Source organism: Triticum urartu, chromosome 6 (assembly GCF_003073215.2).
Source record: "Triticum urartu cultivar G1812 chromosome 6, Tu2.1, whole genome shotgun sequence".
NCBI lineage: Eukaryota > Viridiplantae > Streptophyta > Magnoliopsida > Poales > Poaceae > Triticum > Triticum urartu.
Genome location: NC_053027.1, coordinates 500,962,597 through 500,985,252, shown reverse-complemented (window position 1 = coordinate 500,985,252; position 22,656 = coordinate 500,962,597). Strand labels below are relative to the sequence as shown.

The 22,656-nt window shown below is 49.4% G+C and overlaps 1 pseudogene; it reads left to right on the top strand.

Moving 5' to 3' along the window:
- Positions 1–1,499: 1,499 nt before the first annotated feature.
- Positions 1,500–3,099, top strand: LOC125514595 (annotated as a pseudogene).
- The last annotated feature ends 19,557 nt before the right edge of the window (positions 3,100–22,656 follow it).

The window sequence follows — 22,656 nt, the reverse complement described above, 5'->3', positions numbered from 1 at the left end:
GCGGAGTAGTGAATGCATCCAAGAGCCGTCTTCTCCACAAACTGCACACTGGGACGAGGTCGACTGTTACGGTGGCTTAACAGGTCAGATGTTGGCAGCGAACATCGCGCCAATCTCTTAAGCTTGGAAGAGACAGTAGTTTTCCACAGCTTAGTCCAGTTTTCCTGCTCTCCATTGACATCAGAGGATCCGCCGTGGCCCTCAAGTCACGCTTCCCTGCTTAACTTCGTTGTGATCAGCATTTTGTACGTGAATCTACTGAAAAGTTTCCTTTCTTTTCATGAACCCATGCCCATAAATTTTGCGAACACCTTATGGACAGTGGGATTTTCAGGATCGTTTCTGCGTCCATTGGGAGGAACATTTCCCGAATTTCCTCTACCTTCCAACTCGATGTCGTAGCATTTATCAAGTCTGACACTTGTTCAGGTCGTTGCGGTGTTAGGCAAACAACGGGGCGCATGGATGTATCACTAGGCAACCAATTATGTTTCCCTCTATGATCGCCCTCCAGATTTGAGAAGGTTGGGTGCCAAGCTCTGCATCAAGGAAATCAGTCATTGGAAAATAAAGAGCTTTTAAATTTTTTACGCTTAGGGTGTCTTGGAGATTGCAAAATTCGTCAAGCTTGCCGAGCGAGTAGGGCGAGGTTGAAAATCTCAATATCTCTAAATCCCAACCCTCCTTGATATATTGGTCTCGTCATTACCTCCCATGAGACCCAACATGTTTTTTGTTCGCCCTGCCGACTACCCCACCAGAATTTTCGAATGATGGAGTTGATGTGGTGGCACAATCCTCAGGGTAGTAACTGGTACTGCTTGGACAATTGACTTAATTAGCACTTCCTTTCCACCCAATAGAATTTTTTCCATCCATACTTTTACTTTGCTCCATACTCTTTCTTTCAAATACTTAAAGGCCCCATTCTTGCTACATCAGTACACATGCCCAGTTATTTCTCAGATAAGCTCTCATTCTGAATGTTCAGGATAGTTTTCATTTCCTCTTTATCTGTCTATAAGCAACCCTTGCTAAACAAAACCGATGACTTATCATGATTAATTTTCTGCCTAGATACCTGACAATAAGTATCCAACAAAGAAATCTCGCAAAAAAAAAGTATCCAACAAAGAAGACACCAAACTAGCTCCCTCACATCTGGCCTTGACGAACAAACATGCAGTCATGCACAAAGAGTAAATGGCTTATCGGTGGTGTCGATTCCATCACTTTAATCCCACTGACCATCGAAGCCCGATTCTTTATCTTTTAAGAGACACGAAAGGCCCTCTGCTGCCAACAAGAAAAGATATGAAGAGATTGGATCTCCTTGATGAATTCCCCTTGTAGGAGAACAACAACTTTTTTTTTGAGTAGTGGTAGGAGAGCAACAACTTGTAGGAATAAAGTGGTGTCATTTTAGGCCCAAGAGTGAACTGGACTAGAGTTTTCGTTCTCCCAATCGGGCCCAACAACTTGTAGGATTAAAGTAGTTTTGCTCCGAGGCCACGAGAGGTCAAAGACGGAGCGGCGGACTCTCCTGCAATACATACTCCGCCGCCGCCGCCGCCGCCGCCGCGATGCTTCTCTTCCACAAGCAACTGTTCTCGCTCCGTCTCCCAGCTTCACCCGTGATCTTCTCTCTCCGTCGGGCCCTCTTGTCCACCTCGGCGGCCACCGACGCCCCGCCGGCCCCATTCGCCGTCGACGACTACCTCGTCACCACCTGCGGCCTCACGCCGGAGCAAGCCCTCAAGGCCGCCAAGCACGTCTCCCACTGCAAGTCCACCTCCAACGCCGAGTCCGTCCTCGCCTACCTCGCCGGCCCCACCCTCCGCTTCTCCAAGGCCGACATCGCCCACATCGTCGCCCGCGACCCGCGGATCCTCAACTGCAGCGTCGACGACACCCTCAAGGCCCGCGTCGCCATCTTACGCGGCTATGGCCTCTCCGAAGACCACGTCCGGACCTTCCTCCGCATGACCCCCGGCGTCTTCCGCTCCGTCAGCATCCAGGAGAAGCTCGGGTTCTGGTTGCCCTTCCTGGGGTCGCCGGAGAAGTTCATCCGCATCCTCAAGGGCAACTATTACCTGCTCACGTCGGACCTCGAGCGGGTGGTGAAGCCCAACATCGCGGTGCTACGGGAGAGTGGGGTAAGTGCTGCCGATATTGCCAAGATGTGCGTGCCCAACTCGAGACTGCTCACCAGCAGCCCCAAGACCCTAATGTCCATCCTGGAGCGTGCTGATAAGCTCGGCGTGCCTCGCGGTTCGCTTATGTTCAGGCAGGCTGTGACCACGACGACGAGCCTTGGGGTCGAGACAATGGCAGCCAAGCTCAAGCTCTTCGAGGAGATCCTCGGGTGGTCCGAGGCCGAGGTGGCCAAGGTGGTGAGGATGAACCCAACGGTGCTGAGGATCTCTGGGGAGAAGCTTCGCCGTGTTAAGGAGTTCCTGACCAAGGTGGTCGGTGTTGACACCAGGTACATCCTTACCAGGCCCTCAATCCTGATGTACAGCCTGGAGTGCCGACTTGTCCCTCGGACATTACGTGATGAAGGTGCTCCAGGAGAAAGGATTGATTCAGAAAGATCAGAGCTTCTACCCGATGGTCACGGCTAGTGAGAACACGTTTCAGCTCAAGTATATAGATGCTCATAGGCATGTTCTTCCAGGCCTTGCCGATGCCTACGCAGCTGCTTGCCAAGGGAAACTGCGAACTGAAGTTGCGGTATGAAGATCCTGCTGTAGGTTCACATGTTTTGAATCTTCAGTAACCATCTAAATGGCAGCAATGTTTCATTCTTATTACCGCATTCGGATACTCTTGATGTGTACTCTGCAACTCGCTCTGCTAGCACCTGAATTACGATGAAACTCATTGTGCTATAGTACAAACTTATGATGCCCAGCTTGAGGCTACCATTTATCCAGCTAGGTTTGGATTCTGAAATGAAAGGTACCATGTTACAACTCTTGTAGGAGTTTGCAGGGACATACAACTTTTGTTTCTTTGTTTGGAGTTGTATGGGCTTTCATCATGGTTTAAGTGCACTGTATGTCGGATTCTAGAATTGTGGGAAAGATTGTTGGCTCATTGTTTTTTGCACTTGAACATGAAACACTCAATGGCACAGGCTTATATATTCACCTGATCACCTTTGCATATTTGCAGTCACTACGGGGGCGTTTGGTTCGTGGGCAAGGTTAGCTGGCTAAGGATATACCTAACCACGTGGTTGGGGATATCCTTATTCTCGTGTTTGGTTGCAAATTGAGAGGTGGTTAAGGGTAGCCAATTTTATGTTTGGTAAGAAGGATGGAAGATGGATATCTTATAATTTGAGTTCTTTTTTGTAAATATAAACTAATTATACAAAATATATATATCAATTTTTTTAGAATTAAAACATATATATATATATATATATTTGAATGGTCAACGACACTATAGAAAAAATGCATTGGATTTGTAACTTCATGGTCCAAACATATCCATCTGTACAACCAAATGCGTACACTCCAATCTGACAAAAAACTACAAGCTATACATCAGCAGATTAGAAGATGTATCTAATGGCCAATTCGAAGTCGATCTTGCCATGTCATGTCACAGCTAGATGCAAAAATACTAGTCTGAAGAATGATATCTCCAGGGCATCGCGCGTGGGTGGTTGCCACCATCCGCCATAATTTCGCGGCTCCCCTCAGCCAGCTTTTGATGGAATATTCCCAGGTATCTGGTTATCCTCAGCCATCTTCGCTCACAAACCAAACGAGTGGTATTCCCCTCTAAAACTGGCTATCCCTATCCCCTGGGTGGTTATCCTTTGAACCAAACGCCACTGTTATCAATCATGCATAAATCTCAACCTTTTCCATGGTCAGCCTTTTCCTTCTGTGAACCAGGAATTTGTCTCTTAGCATTTTCTTCAGATAGATCAGTTAGAATTTAATAAATGTAATCATTGTATGCGTGCTGAATTACCCGCTACAGTAAATTGAGATGGAACAGATCATCCGCTAAGTTTTGTTTGACAACCAATGTGAGTACTGAATTTGATTTTCCTTTTTAGGGGAAGAGTACTGAATTGGATGCATTCTGTGAATGGTTCCTATGTATACATGTATGCATGCCAGTGCCACTGATCACAATCTGACCCAGCAAAAAATATTTTGGGAGTCTATTCTGTAAGGTGCTTTGAAATGAATTTGTCTTTCAGGGCGTTCTTGGCGAAGTCTGAAGTGTGTTCTGGGCATGATAGGATCTTTTGTGCGTCAATGGAGGGTGCTTTGCGACGATGCTCAAGCTTCACTGCTCCTCAAATGTCTGCGCCTACTCGATCATCATCGAAGGGAGCTCCTTCGGATAACTTGGGTCGACTCTTTGATAGGCAGCTCTTCTTGTGGCTAGCGTTGTCCATTTATGATGTATATGTTCTCTTGCTTCCTCATGTTGAGCGCCTGGCCTGAGTCCTGACTGTTTGCTGCTGTTAAAAAAACGTTGTAATAATCCCGTTGCAGCTTTTTCTGGTTGTGAGTGAGAGTTGTTCAAATGTTAACTTTTGTAAGTCATTTCAAACAACTCAAGATGGGCTGTTTTGTACATTGTCTGAAATGTCTTCAAAGTCTTATAAAAATGAACAGAGGGAGTAGTTCTGCCTGTTTCGCTCTGCTTTAATAAAAAATTGGGGCGGGGAGAATCCCCTTTGATTCAAAAACCTTTTTAAGCCTTTGGGTCAACATCCAACAATTCACATCTCATCTAATTTTGTACTATATCAACTATGGATTCAAACGCACACTAAATTTCCATGATCGGGAAAGTACTACGTTTATACTCCCTCCGTTCCAAAATTCTTGTCTTAAATTTGTCTAAATACGGATGTATCAAGTCACGTTTTAGTATTAGATACATCCGTATCTAGAAAAATTTAAGACAAGAATTTTGAGACGGTGGGAGTACTAACCAAGGTGCAATTTCAGGTGACTGAGATTTATGAAAATTCTAGGCAACTGAGGGATTAGCAAGTCTGAATTATTTCAGTATTTTGTCTGATTTCTGGAAGACATTCTAATAAAAAATAGACCTTAAGAAAAATACTCCCTCCGTAAAGAAATATAGCGTTTATATTTCTTTACGGAGGGAGTACAGACTACTCAGAGCATCCCGGGGTCTGTATGCAACCTTTTGAGTGGCTGCATTTTGTTTAGTGATTGCCTTTTAAGTTGGATAATGCTCTGTTACCCTGTCTAGATAGCCCATAGTGTGATGAGAGAAGTCCATAGCACTCCCTAAACTTGCCCTAGGGTTTACTTTACAATCCCAAACTTTGCTTTGCAGTTTACCCCTCCGAATTATGAAACCCCTTCATTTTACAATCCTTCGTCCTTATTTAGCTGGTTTTGACCTGCTTGACTCCAGTTTTGTCCTAGTTAGTGGTGCCACATCACATATTTTCTCCCCCTCACAACTAAAATTAAAATAGAAGGTTACTCTCAAATCTTATGCCAATAGTTTGTCGGTGAATTATGCTCAATTTACTGGCATTTTTGAAAGGAAAAAAAGTTGTCTGAATTTTGAAGTTTTGAACCCAAAAGTTGAGCTTAAAATTAAAACAAGAAGTTTCTCTTAACCTGCATGTCGGTTTATCTATAATATCATCATATTGGCCCGTGAACTATAAACAATTTACTTGATAATTTTTATAATTTTCTGTGATGTATGTACTGTAACATGTTTTAGTTTCAAGTTTGAAGTTTTTGGTTCAAAATTCAGACAACAGTAGACGTTTCTAAAAAAATTGTAAATCAATTGTAATTCGGTGAACCTATAGTAAAATTGTACCTGAAATTGAGATATAGTTTGAGAGGAACACGTTGTTTTAGTTTTAGGTAGAGAGAAACTAGATGATGTGACGATAAGAGAAAAAATATGTGATATGACATTGCTGACTAAGAAAAAAAAACAGAGTCAAACATGTCAAAACTAGTCAAGGGAGAACGAACGTGGTAAAGTACAAAGTTTCATCACGGGTAAAGTGAACCAAACCAAATTTGTGATTGTAAGGCAAATCTTATGACAAGTCTAAGGGGGTCACCCAGACTTCTTTGTAGCACAATAACCACTCTGACATGACAAAATAGCCATGGTTGGTGATTGCTTTTTTAGTTTCGTTTTTCTTAAGAAACACTTTACCACAACGCAGGCATGCGCGTGCGCGTGCGCACACACACACGCACATCTACCGAAGATCGAAGTTGCGGAGCTTTAAGTCTGATGAAGTCATCACAGCCGTCTTGCTATCTATGGAAATGTTGCCTACCGGTGTAAGACTAATCCGCACGAATGAGACATTAAAGCGCCAAACTTGAGGTTTGATCCCGATGAACTGGGTACCATGACCCTCTTGAGTCCTAAACATCGAACCAATTGCTTACTTAATTGGATAGCCCTTCCAATTTGTTTCCTGGGAAGTTGTATAACCCTTTGAGACTGTATGTTTCCCCCCTTTTTCAGAAACCTTCGAGAGTATAGACAACTTTGAGACTGAATGTAAGATCAAATTGTCTGAGCTTAGCCCGAGTAGTGACACTTTTTAGAATAGAATAGTGATAGTTAAACCCAATATAGTAGCTCAAGGGGAGGAAAATACCCTGATACACCTGATAATAGATGAACCTAATAAAAAAGTTTCGGGATTTTTTTAGCAATTCAGGAAAATGTCAAAATCTTTGATTTTTTTCCGAACAAAGTTGACCTACTGGCGTGCTCACATAAAAAAATTGACAACGAAAAACTCCCGTAGAAAATCTGTGCGAAGACAAGGACAATATAGAGTGAATAAGAACTCCAATATAGTGCCGATTTTGTTTTTACCAACAATACCACGGAAGTCATTTCTTCGCAAAAAAATTTAGATGAGTGTAACGCTTGAACAAGTTTGTTGTAAAAAAGTTCATGTTTTTTTTACCATTTTTGCAGTTACTAATTTGTTTTTAAAAAAGGGTGCACCTACACCCCTGGTGCCATTCGTTCCCCTCCCTCGAGGAGAGCAACAATTTTCTTGAGAAGAGAGGAGAGCAACAACTTTTTTTTGAGGGGTAACATGCTTTTACTTTATTGCTCAAAAGAAAGGTTCATAGAAATTAGAGAACTGTCATAGGGATGTATCAGCCACAAATGGCGTCCCTCATCTAAGTGTAAATCATGTTTAGCTAGATAATGCGCCTCCATATTTGAAAGGCGACTTTCATGGACGAAAGAGCGAGAAAGAAATTGAGTGGCCGTCCCGTTGATCTCCTTCACCACTGGAGCGATGATTCTGAATGTCCTTGTGTTTATGTCTGATACAACATTGCTGCAATCTAAGGCGACTCTCAGGTGTTGTAACATAAAATCCTTCGCAAGCGTTAATCCCTCGTGACAAGGAAGGGCTTCTAGCGTATTTGGATCCATCAAACCATGAAGAATCAAGGCTGAGGAGTCAAGATAAACGCCCTGTTCATTCCTGCAAACTGCACTAATAACTCCAACTTGCAGATTCTTACATATGGCCACATCAACATTGACCTTGCTGCAGCCGCGTGGGAGGAGGGATCCATGAATGAGCTTGTGGTGGAGGTTGGCGCCCAGGTTGGGATGATTGTTTTGGCGAGGCTGGCTCTAGATCTTTCAAGTATCTCTGGATAAACTAATAAGTGGCCATGGGGCTTTGGTGTTCTCCTTCGTGGATAACTTTACGCCGAGCTGACCAAATTGCCCAGAGGGTCACCGTTAGCTGTGTAAAATCTGCATGCGATGCTGAGTCTCGCATCGAGAAAAGCCAGCTCTTTACATTCAGCAGTAGCTAGCATATGTTCTAGGAGCTTCTGGTCGGCTAAGGCCCAAACGCAGTGCACCATTGTGCAGCGGAGTAGTGAATGCATCTAAGAGTCGTCCTCTCCACAAACTGCACATTAGGACGAGGTCGACATGTTACGGTGGCTTAACAGGTCAGATGTTGGCAGCGAACATCGCGCCAATCTCCAAAGGGACACTTTAAGCTTGGAAGGGAAAGTAGTTTTCCACAGCTTAGTCTAGTTTTCCTGCTCTCCGTTGACATCCGAGGATCCGCCGTGGCCCTCAAGTCACACTTCCCTGCTTAACTTCGTTGTGATCAACATTTTGTACGCGAATCTACTGAATTTTTTTCTTTCTTTTCATGAACCCATGCCCATAAATCTTGCGAACACCTTGTGGATAGTGGGATTTCCAGGATCGTTTTTGTGTCCATTGGGAGGAACATTGCCCGAATTTCTTCTACCTTCCAACTCGATGTCGTAGCATTTATCAAGTCGGACACTTGTTCACGTCGCTGCGGTGTTAGGAAAACGACGGGGTGCATGGATGTATCCCCAGGTAACCAATTATGTTTCCCTCTACGCCCCCCCAGATTTGAGAAGGTTGGGTGCCAAGCTCTGCATCAAGGAAGTCAGTCATTGGAAAATAAAGAGCCTTTAAAATTTTTGTGCTTAGGGCGTCTTGGAGATTGCAAAATTCGCCAAGCTTGCCGAGCGAGTAGGGCAAGGTTGAAAAGCTCAATATCTCTGAATCCCAACCCTCCTTGATATATTGGTCTCGTCATTACCTCCCATGAGACTCAACATGTTTTTTGTTGGCCCCGCCGACTACCTCACTAGAATTTTCGAATGATGGAGTTGATGTGGTGGCACAATCCTCAAGGTAGTAACTGGTGCTGCTTGGACAATTGACTTAATTAACACTTCCTTTCCACCCGATAAAATAATTTTTTCCATCCATACTTTTACTTTGCTCCATACTCTTTCTTTCAAATACTTAAAGGCCTCATTCTTGCAACTACCTACATCAGCAGGCATGCCCAGGTATTTCTCAGACAAACTCTCATTCTGAATGTTCGGGATAGTTTTCATTTTCTCTTTAACTGACTGTAAGCAACCCTTGCTAAAGAAAACCAATGACTTATCATGATTAATTTTCTGCCCAGATGCCTGACAATAAGTATCCAACAAAGAAATCTCACAAAAAAAGTATCCAACAAAGAAGACACCAAACTAGCTCTCTCACATCTGGCCTTGACGAACAAACATGCAGTCATGTGCAAAGAGTAAATGGCTTAGGACGACGATAGCTGTCACACGTGTGGGCATTAAGGGGTCTGGCCACACGTTTTGTGTGGTGTCTAAGAGGACCAGTCCACACGCCTACGTGTGGGCAAAAGAAGTAATGTCCACACGCCTCTTTTTTTTCCTCACTGTCCCTCTCACACGCCTACGTGTGGGCAAAATAGATAACGCCCACCCGACCTCTCTCAGCCACCTACCTCACAGTCCCGCACGCCCCGCGTGACATTCACCACGCGTCCCCGCAGTTGCCATGGTCCGGACTTTGGACCCTCTTCAATGTCCGTTTAATTGCAGTTGTCATGTTGCTATACTACAGTTGCCATGGTGTTGTACTACAGTTGCCATGTCCGACAACTACATTTGCCATGGTTGCTCAACTGTAGTTGCCATCTCAGGTCAAGTGTCAGATGCCATTTTTTGGACAACTGCAGTTGTTGCCATGTATGGTCTGGTTACTATAGTTGCCATGATTTAAAAACTTTAGGAGTTGCCACCTACTAACACTAGGCAGTTGCCATGTATAGTCTGGTTTACTACAGTTGCCATGATTTGAAAACTCTAGGAGTTGCCACCTACTAATACTAGGCAGTTGTCATGTAGCGCTACAAAAAGACATGGCAAAATAACTAGGGCAAGCGAGCTGCCTAGTGTTAGTAGGTGGCAACTGCTAACAACGAACACACTCTGCTTACGAACACACTAGGTCAGTTGCCATGTGAGGGAGTCCTGGATTAGGGGGTCTCCGGACAACCGGACTATCTCCATTGGCCGGACTGTTAGACTATGAAGATACAAGATTGAAGACTTCGTCTCGTGTCCGGATGGGACTCTACTTGGCGTGGAAGGCAAGCTAGGCAATACGTATATGGATATCTCCTCCTTTGTAACCGACCTTGTGTAACCCTAACCCTATCCATGTCTATATAAACCGAAGGGTTTTAGTCCGTAGAACAACAATCACAACATACAATCATACCATAGGCTAGCTTCTAGGGTTTAGCCTCTCTGATCTCGTGGTAGATCTACTCTTGTAACACCCATATCTTCAATATTAATCAAGCAGGACATAGGGTTTTACCTCCATCAAGAGGGCCCGAACCTGGGTAAAACTTCGTGTCCCTTGCCTCCTATTACCATCCGACCTAGACGCACAGTTCGGGACCCCCTACCCGAGATCCGCCGGTTTTGACACCGACATTGGTGCTTTCATTGAGAGTTCCTCTGTGTCGTCGCTGTTAGGCTTGATGGCTCCTACTATCATCGGTAGTGATACGGTCCAGGGTGAGACTTTTCTCCCCGGACAGATCTTCGTATCTGGCGGCTTTGCACTGCGGGCTAATTCGCTTGACCATCTGGAGCAGATTGAAAGCTACGCCCCTGGCCATCAGGTCAGATTTGGAAGTTTGAATTACACGGCCAACATCGGTGGGGACTTGATCTTCGACGGATTCGAGCCACAGCCGGGCGCGCCGTACTGTCGCGGTGGGTATGACCTAGCTCTGCCACCGGACGGTACCCCAGAGGCCGTGCCCGCATCAGCTCCGACCCTTAGCTCGGAGCCAGTTGCGCCAATCGAGGACGGGTGGCTAGACACCGCCTCAGGGGCTGCAGTCTCGACGGCGATCGAGCCAAACACCAGCATAATCCTCTACGCAGCCCGTGACTCCAAGGTGCCGGACTCTCTTCCGGACCCGAACCATCCGCGCCCCCGCCAATCGAATCCGATTGGGCGCCGATCATGGAATTCACCGCTACGGATATCTTTCAGCACTCGCCCTTCGGCGACATTCTGAATTCACTAAGGTCTCTCTCTTTGTCAGGAGAGCCCTGGCCGGATTATGGCCAATAGGATTGGGATGCAGACGATGAAATCCGATGCCCACCCACCACCCACTTAATAGCCACTGTCGATGACTCAACCGACATGCTCGACTTCGACTCTGCAGACATCGACGGTATGGACGACGATGCGGGAGGCGAAGAGGAACCACCGCCCACAGGGCGCTGGACGTCCAATTCATCATATGACGTATACATGGTGGACACACCAAAGGAAGACGACGAGGAACGAAAGGACGCACCGAAGGCTTATTCCCTCGAGAAGCAGTCAAAGCGGCGGCGCAAGCACCGCCCCAAATGACGCCTCGCCAGAAATAACAATAACACAGACCCAGCGTTGGAGCAGGGCGAACCACTGCCGGACCACGGCAATACGGAGAATCAAACCGAACAAACCAATTCTGTCAAAGATAATAGTCCGGACGACACAACGCCGAACAGGCACCCGGAGCAGCAGAATGCCCGTCAAAGGCTTGTTGCTGCCGCGAGGAATCTGAAAAAGCAGCAGCAAATGCTCAAGGCTGCGCAGGACACACTCCAAATCAGATGGAGTAAAGTACTCAACACAGCAGCGAAGTACGACGACAATCGCCCCACCAAGAGCTACCAAAAGCGGAAGTTGCTACCTGAATTCGATGAGGAGGCCTCAGACCCCTCACAACCAAAAATCAAAACAGCCACCTGGCCGGATAGACGACCTCACGGCCAACATAGAGCGGCAAACAATGCCACCCACAAGACAATATGCGATTCACGCGAGGGCTTGCACCAAAAGGACAGCGCAACCAGATCCATCTATGGACCACGCAAGCGCGCCCCAGCATACGATATAACACAACAAACATCCGAACAACGCGGTACACCCAGATATAGGGGTGCCGCACACCCCCTATGTTTCACCGATGAGGTGCTGGATCATGAATTTCCAGAGGGATTCAAACCTGTAAACATAGAGGCATACGACGGAACAACAGACCCTGGGGTCTGGATCGAGGACTATATCCTCCACATCCATATGGCTCGAGGAAATGATCTCCACGCCATCAAGTACTTCCCACTCAAACTCAAAGGGCTAGCTCGTCATTGGCTTAAAGGCCTCCCCGAAAACTCCATTGGAAGCTGGGCAGAGCTCGAAGACGCTTTTCGGGCAAACTTTCAAGGGACTTATGTCCGACCTCCGGATGCGGATGATTTGAGTCATATAACTCAACAGCCCGGAGAGTCAGCCCGAAAGCTTTGGCACAGGTTTCTTACTAAAAAGAACCAAATTGTCGACTGCCCAGACGCCGAAGCCTTGGCAGCTTTTAAGCATAGCGTCCGTGACGAATGGCTTGCCCGACACCTCGGCCAAGAAAAACCGAGAACAATGGCAGCATTAACAAGCCTCATGACCCGCTTTTGCGTGGGTGAAGATAGCTGGCTAGCCCGATGCAGCTCCAGCGACCCAGTACATCTGAAGTTAGAGATGGAAACGGGAAATCACGGCGCAACAACAATAACAAACGCCGGAATAAAAGAGACAGCACGAAGAGCACGACAGTAAACGCCGGATTCAAAAGCTTTCGGCCAGGTCAGCAAAAGCCGCCTCCTAAAGGCGCCATAGATGAACTGTCCAGCCTAAACAAAATTCTGGACCAAACATGTCAGGTCCATAGTACCCCTGGCAAACCAGCCAATCACACCCACAGAGAATGTTGGGTCTTCAAGCAGTCCGGCAAGCTAAACGCCATACACAAGGGGGATGATACACCAAGCGAAGATGAGGATGAGCCTCTCAAGGAAGACACTGGGGAACAAAAGAAATTTCCACCAGAAGTCAAAACAGTAAACGTGTTACACGTGATCAATGGCAGAAACAAAACGGCACTCCCAGCAAAATACACCCGAAGGCCTATCACCACGGAGTCCTGCCACTGGTCGTCTCAACCGATCACTTTCGACCATCGTGATTACTCAGCAAGTGTCCAGCAGGCAGGATGGGTTGCCCTGGTATTAGACCCAATAATTGACGGATACCACTTCACACGAGTCCTGATGGACGGTGGCAACAGTCTAAACCTGATATACCAAGATACAATCCGCGAAATGGGGATAGACCCAACAAAAATTTGCCATAGCAATATTACCTTTAAAGGAGAAACGCCAGGCCCAGGGGCTCATTGCACGGGCTCCCTGCTACTAAAAGTTATATTCGGCTTCCCCGATAACTTCCGTAGCGAACATTTAACCTTCCACATCGCTCCGTTTCAAAGTGGCTATCAAGCACTACTCGGACGCGAAGCTTTCGCTTGCTTTAACGCAATACCACACTATGCTTCCCTCACACTCAAAATGCCTGCTCCACGTGGCATCATTACAGTGAACGGAAGTATTAAGCGATCTCTGCGCACCGAAGAGCATGCGGCTGCCCTGGCAGCCGCACACTAAAAATGGCCTCATCAACTAAAGCATTTAGCAGGTCGTCACGACCTCGGACACGGCTAGACGAGTCCATCGCAACCATATGCAATTTATACCGGATCAATGATCACACCCCTATTACAAATACAAGGGGCTCAACGTGCGCAGACAAGCGCAATTCTTACTTACCTAGAATTATACATGATTTCTTTAAAAAACTATCTTTTTTGCACGAACAGCTTTTTTCACCTAAGCTCCTCTCTTTTACAGATGATCATCGTGCTACACCCGTCCAGAATATGGCACAACGGAGACACAGGCGCAGACGTGCAACAGGGACCCGCTCCAAGGATTCTTTTCAGATTAAGACCCTGCGTAAACCTTTTTTACTGTCTCTTGTTGATACATATCCACCACATTCTTAGCACAGTTGAGAAGTATGCTGGCGTCTTGGCATGTGGCCACGTCAGAATAATGCACGTACCTGGACACAAGGGGTTTCTTACGAAGGGCACTATTTGGGCCCGGTTTATACCATAAAGACCGAATACCTTAGGGAGTGTTCGGCGTCGCGAGTTTGGCCTTATATGCATCAGCTCCGAATCATTGTCTTTGGTTAAATGTTGGGTTTGCCCGGCTCCTGTGTTTTGGTGCCTTATGTTCCGCTTTACCGGCTAAGGTAGCACCAGGAGAACTACTACGATTGTGCCCTGGTTCATACGGACGAGCACCTCAGTAGAGAAAGCCGAAAACTGACTGTCATGATATAGCGTGAGACTGGTCAACCACTCGGTGACCTATCAGAATGTTAGAATTCCTCCGCCTTAACGAAGGGCCGTTTCCCGACTAGGCATGTACGCACCCCGCGATCGGGAGAGTGCGGAGCCACCAGGGGCTATCTAGTAGCCCCACTGTCAAACTCCTAGGGCTAAGTGAAAGTGTTAAAGCATTATAGTCCGGTTGCCTCGCTCGCTACTTTATCACCTCCTTAATAGGACCAAGACGTTGGGTTAAGTGTGAACACACGCTTTTTGCGAGCACCCCCACATTTTATGTGTGGGGGTTGAAGCCGACGGCTACAATCTTTCAGGTTATACACAAGTATACATAAACGGCGGGACAGGAGGCATCATACTACTTTCAGGCAAAAGTATAAAAATAACCTTATAAAATATTCATAAAAGCATTGTGCTTACAATGAGAATACATGTCACTCAAACACAATATTTTTCGAGCACTGGGCCTCTATCAAACGAGCACCCTCGAGAACCTCCTTGAAATAGTGTTCGGCAGCCACCCGGCCTATGGCCGAACCCTGCACCGCAACAGTGGTAGCGTCCATCTCCGCCCAGTATGCTTTAATATGGGCAAGGGCCATCCGCGAGCCTTCTATGCACGCCGACCTCTTCATCGCATTAATGCGCAGCACCGCATCAAGGAACTACTGCACTAAGCTGAAATAGCTGTTCGGCTTTGGCCTTTCCGGCCATAGCTGATCCACAACGGACCTCATGGCGAGTTCGGACAACCTATTTAGTTCGGCACATTCGGCTAGCTGGTCAGTCAATGAAAGCGGACCTCTGGAACATGGAATTGCGTCCAGAACAGCTTGTCCACTTCACGATCTGTCTGACCTTGGAAGTACTTGGCTACATCGGCAGCACTCGCCGCCAAATCCATATACGCATCTGCCGAACTCCATAGCCGATCCAAAGGGGCATATCGGGGATCTCCGAACTTCCTCCGTAACATGAAGGGTTTCCCAGCCGCAATATCCCCGGCTTCCCGCAGCTCCTCCTTCTTCGCTCTCATAGCAGAACGGGTGTCTTTGTGTGCCGCCGTGGCCTTCTCTAGGGCCGTTGCCTTCGCTCGGTTTTCTTTCTCAAGGACCCGGCAACGGTCGGCAGTGTCTTTTAATTCTACGGCCATCTTGGCCATCTTCTCCTGACTCTCGCAATGTGTGGCCTTCTCGGCTTTCAACTCTTCGGCCGCCTTCAAAGCAGCCGCATTACTAATCCTCGCTTGTTCCTTGGCTCGGGCAAGTTCCGCCCGCAAGGCTTCCACGGTGGCAGCTCCATCTGCAGTCACAACATATTAAAGATACTGGCATTATGCCTCTCTTACTATGTGGCGTTCACTGGATAATAACACTTACCCTGTGCCTCGTCAAGCCTCTTGTTAACAAGCTCGATGTCGGCGTCTGCCGCATCCAGTTGCCGTCTTAATTGGGCAAACTCCCTAGTCCGGCTAGCCACCGGAGCTCCCACCACCTACACATAGAGGCAGTCTGGTTATTACCTGGGAATATGATTCTCTGTTCGCCGCCGTTCTCGACGACAACCAGAGTCTCAGGGGCTACTATCTACACGGGGCACACCTAACATATGCAGTACTATCAAATATTATCTCACATACCTCAAAGCCTGTCAATAGACTCATAAAGGCTTCATGTAATCCGCTTTCAGCGGATGAGATTCTCTCCATCACCGTACCCATCAGCGTACGGTGCTCTTCTGAGATGGCCGCTCGCCCCACCAACTCCCTCAAAACGTCCGACCACACACCAGATGGTGCCGGACTCTTTCGTATGCTCTCTTCGGGAGCCAGACACTGGGGACTTCGGGGGTCTACGGGATTATCTTCTGGCCTCACCGGATCCGGAGAGGCCCTCCGCGACGACACTTCGGGGTCGCCCGCTTCTGGAGCGGAGGAGTCCAGGGGAGGCATTTCGCTCTCCATCATCTCTGGAAGAAGATCCCCCGAAGACGAGCTCATTTGAGAGGGGTTGAGGCCCGAACTGCAAGGTGGTTATTTTTTCAGAGGAAAAAGATAGCATACCCTTGCTATTAAAATATTTTGGATCACTTACGACTCGTTGGAGGGCTGACCCCCCCGCGGACTCTGTGCGGCAAAAACACACCCCAAGGCAGGACCCTCAGTGGGAGACCTCTTCTCCCGTTTGGAGGCTTCTGCTTCCGGATCCTCGGAAGCAGTCCTTTTCCTCCCCCGATCATCCTCCTTCGTGGAGACGCTCGTTCTCTCGGTTGGAGCGGATAGCGATGGGGGCCCGCGTCCGCCCGTATTATCTCCCTCGGTATCTTCCTTCAAGGGCTCCAGGCAAGGTGCGACCTCGAGCATCTTCTCCAACACTGGATTTTCCAAACCCTCAGGGAGGGGGGCCAAACACCGAATCATCTTCGCCTTTGTTAGCCAGTCCTGGTCAAAAGGCGAACTCTCAGAAATAACTTCGAATAAAAGATAGCGTGTTCGGCTAGGGGATTTCTTACTTGTTCGGCGGCGCGGTTACTGCTCAGGCCCACGTCCTCGGTAATATCCGGACATTCCACTTGAGGTCCAAAGAATGACTTGTACATCTCCTCGTGCGTCAGGCCGAGGAAACTTTGAATGGCACGTGGTCCCTCTAGGTTGAACTCCCACAAGCGCAGGGGCAGGCGTTTGCAAGGCTGGACTTGACGAACCAATATAACTTGTATTACTACAACCAAATTAAAATCTCCCTCGAAGAGATCTCGGATGCGGCTTTGCAGTATAGGCACGTCCTTGGCTGGACCCCAGCTCAGACCCCTACTAATCCATGACATCAGTTGTGGTGGGGGGCCCGGGCGGAAAGCGGGAGCAGCCGCCCACTTGGCACTTCTGGGAGCCGTGACGTAAAACCACTCCCGTTGCCATAATTCGGACACCTCTGGAAAGGAGCCTTTCGGCCATGGAGCTCCTGCCATCTTGCCTATTGATGCACCTCCGCACGCTGCATGTTGCCCCTCGATCATCTTCAGTTGTACTTCAAAGGTCTTGAGCCACAGGCCGAAGTGAGGGGTCACATGGAGGAAGGCCTCACACACGACAATAAATGTTGTGATGTGGAGAAAGGAGTCCGGAGCTAGATCGTGGAAATCTAGCCCGTAATAGAACATCAAGCCCCTGTCAAAGGGATCCAGAGTGAGGCCTAGACCTCGGAGGAAGTGGGAGATGAACACAACATTCTCGTTGGGTTCGGGAGTAGGGACGACCTGCCCTCGAGCAGGCAGCCGATGCGAAACCTTGGCGGTCAGGTATCTGGCCTCCCTCAACTTCTTAATGTCCTCTTCCGTCACGGAGGAGGGCATCCATCGGCCTTGAAGGCTGGATCCGGACATGATTGAAGATCCGGAGCACCTAACCCGGGCTTTGGGTGTTAGAACTCGAGGCGGGGGAAGGGTTTGCTTGAGCGCGAGAGGGAAAAAGCGAAAACCTTGTCCCCTTATAAAGAGGGTGAATATCAAGCGTCCTCTCCGTAGCCGTTTGGGACTTGACTATAATCTAGGGGTCCTAGACACGGTTGGGTTACCCACGACCGCATTAATGAGAATCCCGTAATTAGGGGAACACGATCTCCGCTTCGGCAAGGCGTGTCAGGAAACCGCCTCGCGCTATGAGTGGAGCTGGTTAAGAGAAACGGTTCGAATAATCACCGGGCCATGACATGACGTCATGCTGTCAAAACAAGCCAGCAAATTAGATATGCGAAAAAATTATTCTCTCTGCGGTGGAATGTGGAACTTATTTTGCAGGGTCGGACACTATCCTTGTATTCAAATTCTTCTGTGATGTGTTCAGGGAAGGAACCCGCCTTGCAATGCCGAAGACAACTGCGCGCCGGACTCATCATCATTGAAGCCTGGTTCAAGTGATACTGAGGGAGTCCTGGATTAGGGGGTCTCCGGACAGCCGGACTATCTCCATTGGCCGGACTGTTAGACTATGAAGATACAAGATTGAAGACTTCGTCTCGTGTCCGGATGGGACTCTACTTGGCGTGGAAGGCAAGCTAGGAAATACGTATATGGATATCTCCTCCTTTGTAACCGACCTTGTGTAACCCTAACCCTCTCCGATGTCTATATAAACTGAAGGGTTTTAGTCCGTAGAACAACAATCACAACATACAATCATACCATAGGCTAGCTTCTAGGGTTTAGCCTCTCTGATCTCGTGGTAGATCTACTCTTGTAACACCCATATCTTCAATATTAATCAAGCAGGATGTAGGGTTTTACCTCCATCAAGAGAGCCCGAACCTGGGTAAAACTTTGTGTCCCTTGCCTCCTGTTACCATCCGGCCTAGACGCACAGTTCGGGACCCCCTACCCGAGATCCGCCAGTTTTGACACCGACACCATGTACCCTGCAAAACACATGGCAACTGGCATGTTCGGGTAAAAGAGAGAGTTTCCATCTTCTTACAAGCACACTAGGGCAGTTGCCATGTACCCTGCTGTCGGCGTTCTGGGAATGGGGGTCCCCAGACTTGCCTGCCTGCGGCCCACGGCGTGGCTTTGCTAGCAGGCCTGTACGGCCCATCTTCATCAACAAGGCATTCAAGACCCTCACGAGGGGCCAAGCCTCGTGAGGCGGACGACACAAGACCTCCTCAGGAGCGGCCTCACCAGGCTGGCTCGCGAGGGGCGGAGAGTTCAAGGTCAGGCAAACCTCGTGAGGTTCTCGTGACGTGAGCCATGACGACAAAGGCCAGGCGGGCGCCAGCGCGCGCAGTGTCCTTATTTCCTCTTTGGTGCTAAGAGGGCAAGCGCAGGCGCGGAGTATCGAGACATCAAGCAAATGTTTTCATATTGGTGCAACAAGGCCAAGACCAGCAGGACGGCAAGACGGAGGCCACCATGGAGCCAAAGACGGTGTCACCACCAGAGCCTTTGGCAGGCGAAGACCACTTTTGTTAGGATAAGCTGTACTAGCTGTCCCCTTTCAAATTGGCCGTTGTTGGCTCCCTTCCCGCTCAATATTTGGGGAAAGGACCAGGGCCTCTATAAATAGGACTAGCCACCACCATAGCTAAGGGAGAAAAAAAGGCAGCCAAAGGGTCAGATAGAGAGAGACCAGAACACACACAAGTTCGCCAAGCACAATAACACCTCAACCTCAGGAGGCTGTTCTTCCCCCTGTACTGTTCATCCTCAGCCCGAGAGGCAATCCACCACCACAATGGAGTAGGGTATTACACCACAACGGTGGCCCGAACCAGTATAACCCTTGTGTCCTTTGTGTTGCGAGTTCGTCAAGTTAGTTCGTAAGATCTTAGCTGAGCTAGGACGCGGATCGGTAGGGGGGAGATCTTCGCGCGCACCCCAATGTTCGGACCTTAAGGGTTTTGCCGGAACCCGTGATCCGACATTTGGCGCGCTAGGTAAGGGTGCGCCAGAGCCTCTTCCCCACCAGTCGATCCGCCGACACTCCGTGGTTCCGATGTCCGACGACCCGAGGGATGACGACGATCGCTGGGCAGCCTGGCCCGCCCGGGCGGCGCCGCCTGCCCAGGAAGGCCTCAACCCCGCATCTCAGGCGGCATGCGCACCGCCGAACACCGCGGGGCTTGGGCGGCGCGGTCACTCACCCTTTGCTCTTACTCGCCGACAGACGCGAGCCGCTGCAAGGGCCGCAAGCCACGCCGCGGCGATGGTGCCGCACACCAGCAGGGAGCAGGCGAACATGCGGGCCACGCCCATGGTGGCACGGGAGCTACTGCGGTGCCGACTGATGGAGAACGGCCGGGATGCACTGCTGGAACGCGTCGCCGAGCTACTGGACGCGGCGGCCACGGGAGCACCGCCTTTCTGCTACCAGCTCACGCCCCAGGTAGCGGTAGGATCCCACGGCGGGCCTCGCCACACCCGTGTACCCCCAAGTGCGCCCGGGGGCTTCATCGACATCAGCACGATCCACGGCAGAGGGCGCCCCCGTGCACCCGCACCACCTCAGATGGATGCGGGCACGATCGTCATCGCACACGGCCCAGGTAAGGCGCCGCCCCGCCATCCTCAGGGCAGCGTGACAGGCCGAGCGACATGGAGCGTGGGGCACTTCGGCGAGGTCTTCGGGGCAGCGGCCTCGGAGGCCTACGTGCCCCGCATGATGGACCAGGAGTACACGCCGGAGGACGACCCCGGCTCGTTCCTCGGGCCAGGATGGGAAGAGGAGGTGAGGGAGTCCTGGATTAGGGGGTATCCGGACAGCCGGATTATATCTTTTGGCCGGACTGTTGGACTATGAAGATACAAGATTGAAGACTTCGTCCCGTGTCCGGATGGGACTCTCCTTGGCGTGGAAGGCAAGCTTGGCAATACGGATATGTAGATATCCTTCCTTGTAACCGACTCTGTGTAACCCTAGCCCCCTTCGGTGTCTATATAAACCGGAGGGTTTAGTCCGTAGGACCAACAACAACAATCATACCATAGGCTAGCTTCTAAGGTTTAGCCTCTCAGATCTCGTGGTAGATCAACTCTTGTACTACTCATATTATCAAGAACAATCAAGCAGGACGTAGGGTATTACCTCCATCAAGAGGGCCCGAACCTGGGTAAACATCGTGTCCCCTGCCTCCTGTTACCATCCGCCTAGACGCACAGTTCGGGACCCCCTACCCGAGATCCGTTGGTTTTGACACCGACATTGGTGCTTTCATTGAGAGTTCCTTTGTGTCGTCACCGTTAGGCTTGATGGCTCCTTTGAGCATCGATAGCGATGCAATCCAGGGTGAGACTTTTCTCCCCGGACAGATCTTTGTATTCGGCGGCTTCGCACTGCGGGCCAACTCGCTTGGCCATCTGGAGCAGATCAAGAGTTACGCCCCTGGCCACCAGGTCAGGTTTGGAAGCTTAAACTACACGGCCGACATCCGCGGGAACTTGATCTTTGACGAATTCGAGCCCCTGCCGAGTGCGCCGCACCGTCACAATGAGCATGATTTAGCTCTACAATCGGACAGTGTTCAGGAGACCGCACCAGCAACCGCTCCGACCCTCAATTCGGAGCCAATTGCGCCATCCATGGACGGGTGGATAGACCCCGCCACGGAGGCCGTATTCTCAGCAGCGATCAAGCCGTGTATTCACCTTACCCTTCACGGGAGCCGTGACGCCGAACTACCGGACTCTTCCCCGGCCACGGACTCTGAACCGCCCGCGCCCGTGCCTATCAAATCCGACTGGGCACCGATCATGGAGTTCACCTCCGCGGATATCTTTCAGCACTCGCCCTTCGGCGACATACTGAATTCATTAAAGTCTCTCCCCTTGTCAGGAGAGTCCTGGCTGAACTATGTCCGGCAGGATTGGGATGCGGATGACGAAGAAATTCGCCGCCCACCCACCACCCACTTAGCAGCCACTGTCGACGATTTGACCGACATGCTCGACTTCGACTCCGAAGACATCGATGGTATGGATGACGATACAGGAGACGAATAGGAGCCACTGCCCACAGGGCACTGGACACCCGCTTCATCATATGATGTATACATGGTATACACACAGAAAGAAAACGACGACGAGGAACGGAAGGACGCAGCGAAGGATCGTTCTCTCGAGAAGCAGTCAAAGCGGCGGCGTAAGCGCCGCTCCAAATCCCGCCTCGGCAGAAACATCGATCATATAGACCCAGCGATAGAGCAGGGTGAGCCACCGTCCGACCACGGCAACACGGAGAATCAAACCGAACAACCCGACTCCGGCGAAGATAACAGTCCGGATGACATCACACCAGACAGGCACCTGAAGCAACAGAATACCCATCAAAGGCTTGTTGCCACTGCGAGGAGTCTGAAAAAGCAGAAGCAAAGGGTCAGGGCTGCACAAGACACACTCAGAATTAGATGGAGTGAAGTACTAAACACTGCAGCAAAATACGGCGGTAGTCGTCACACGAAGAGCTACCCGAAGCGAAAGCTGCTACCTGAATTCGATGAGGAGGCCTTAGATCCACCGCAATCAAAAAACAAAACAGCCATCCGGTCGGATAGACGACCTCGTGGCCAACATAGAGCGGCAAACGACGCCGCACACAAGCCAGTACGCGATCCACGTGAAGGCTCACATCAAAAGGACGACGCAACCAGATCCATCTACGGACCAAGCAAGCGTGCTCCAGCACGCAATGCAACACAACAAAAATCCGAACACCACGGTACACCCAAATACAGGGGTGCCGCACACCCCCTATGTTTCACCGATGAGGTGCTGGACCATGAATTTCCAGAGGGATTCAAACCCGTAAACATAGAGGCGTACGACGGAACGACAGACCCTGGGGTCTAGATTGAGGACTACATCCTCCATATCCACATGGCTCGAGGAGACGATCTCCACGCCATCAAGTACTTACCCCTCAAGCTCAAAGGGCCAACTCGGCACTGGCTTAAAAGCCTCCCCGAAAACTCCATTGGAAGTTGAGAAGAGCTCGAAGACACTTTTCG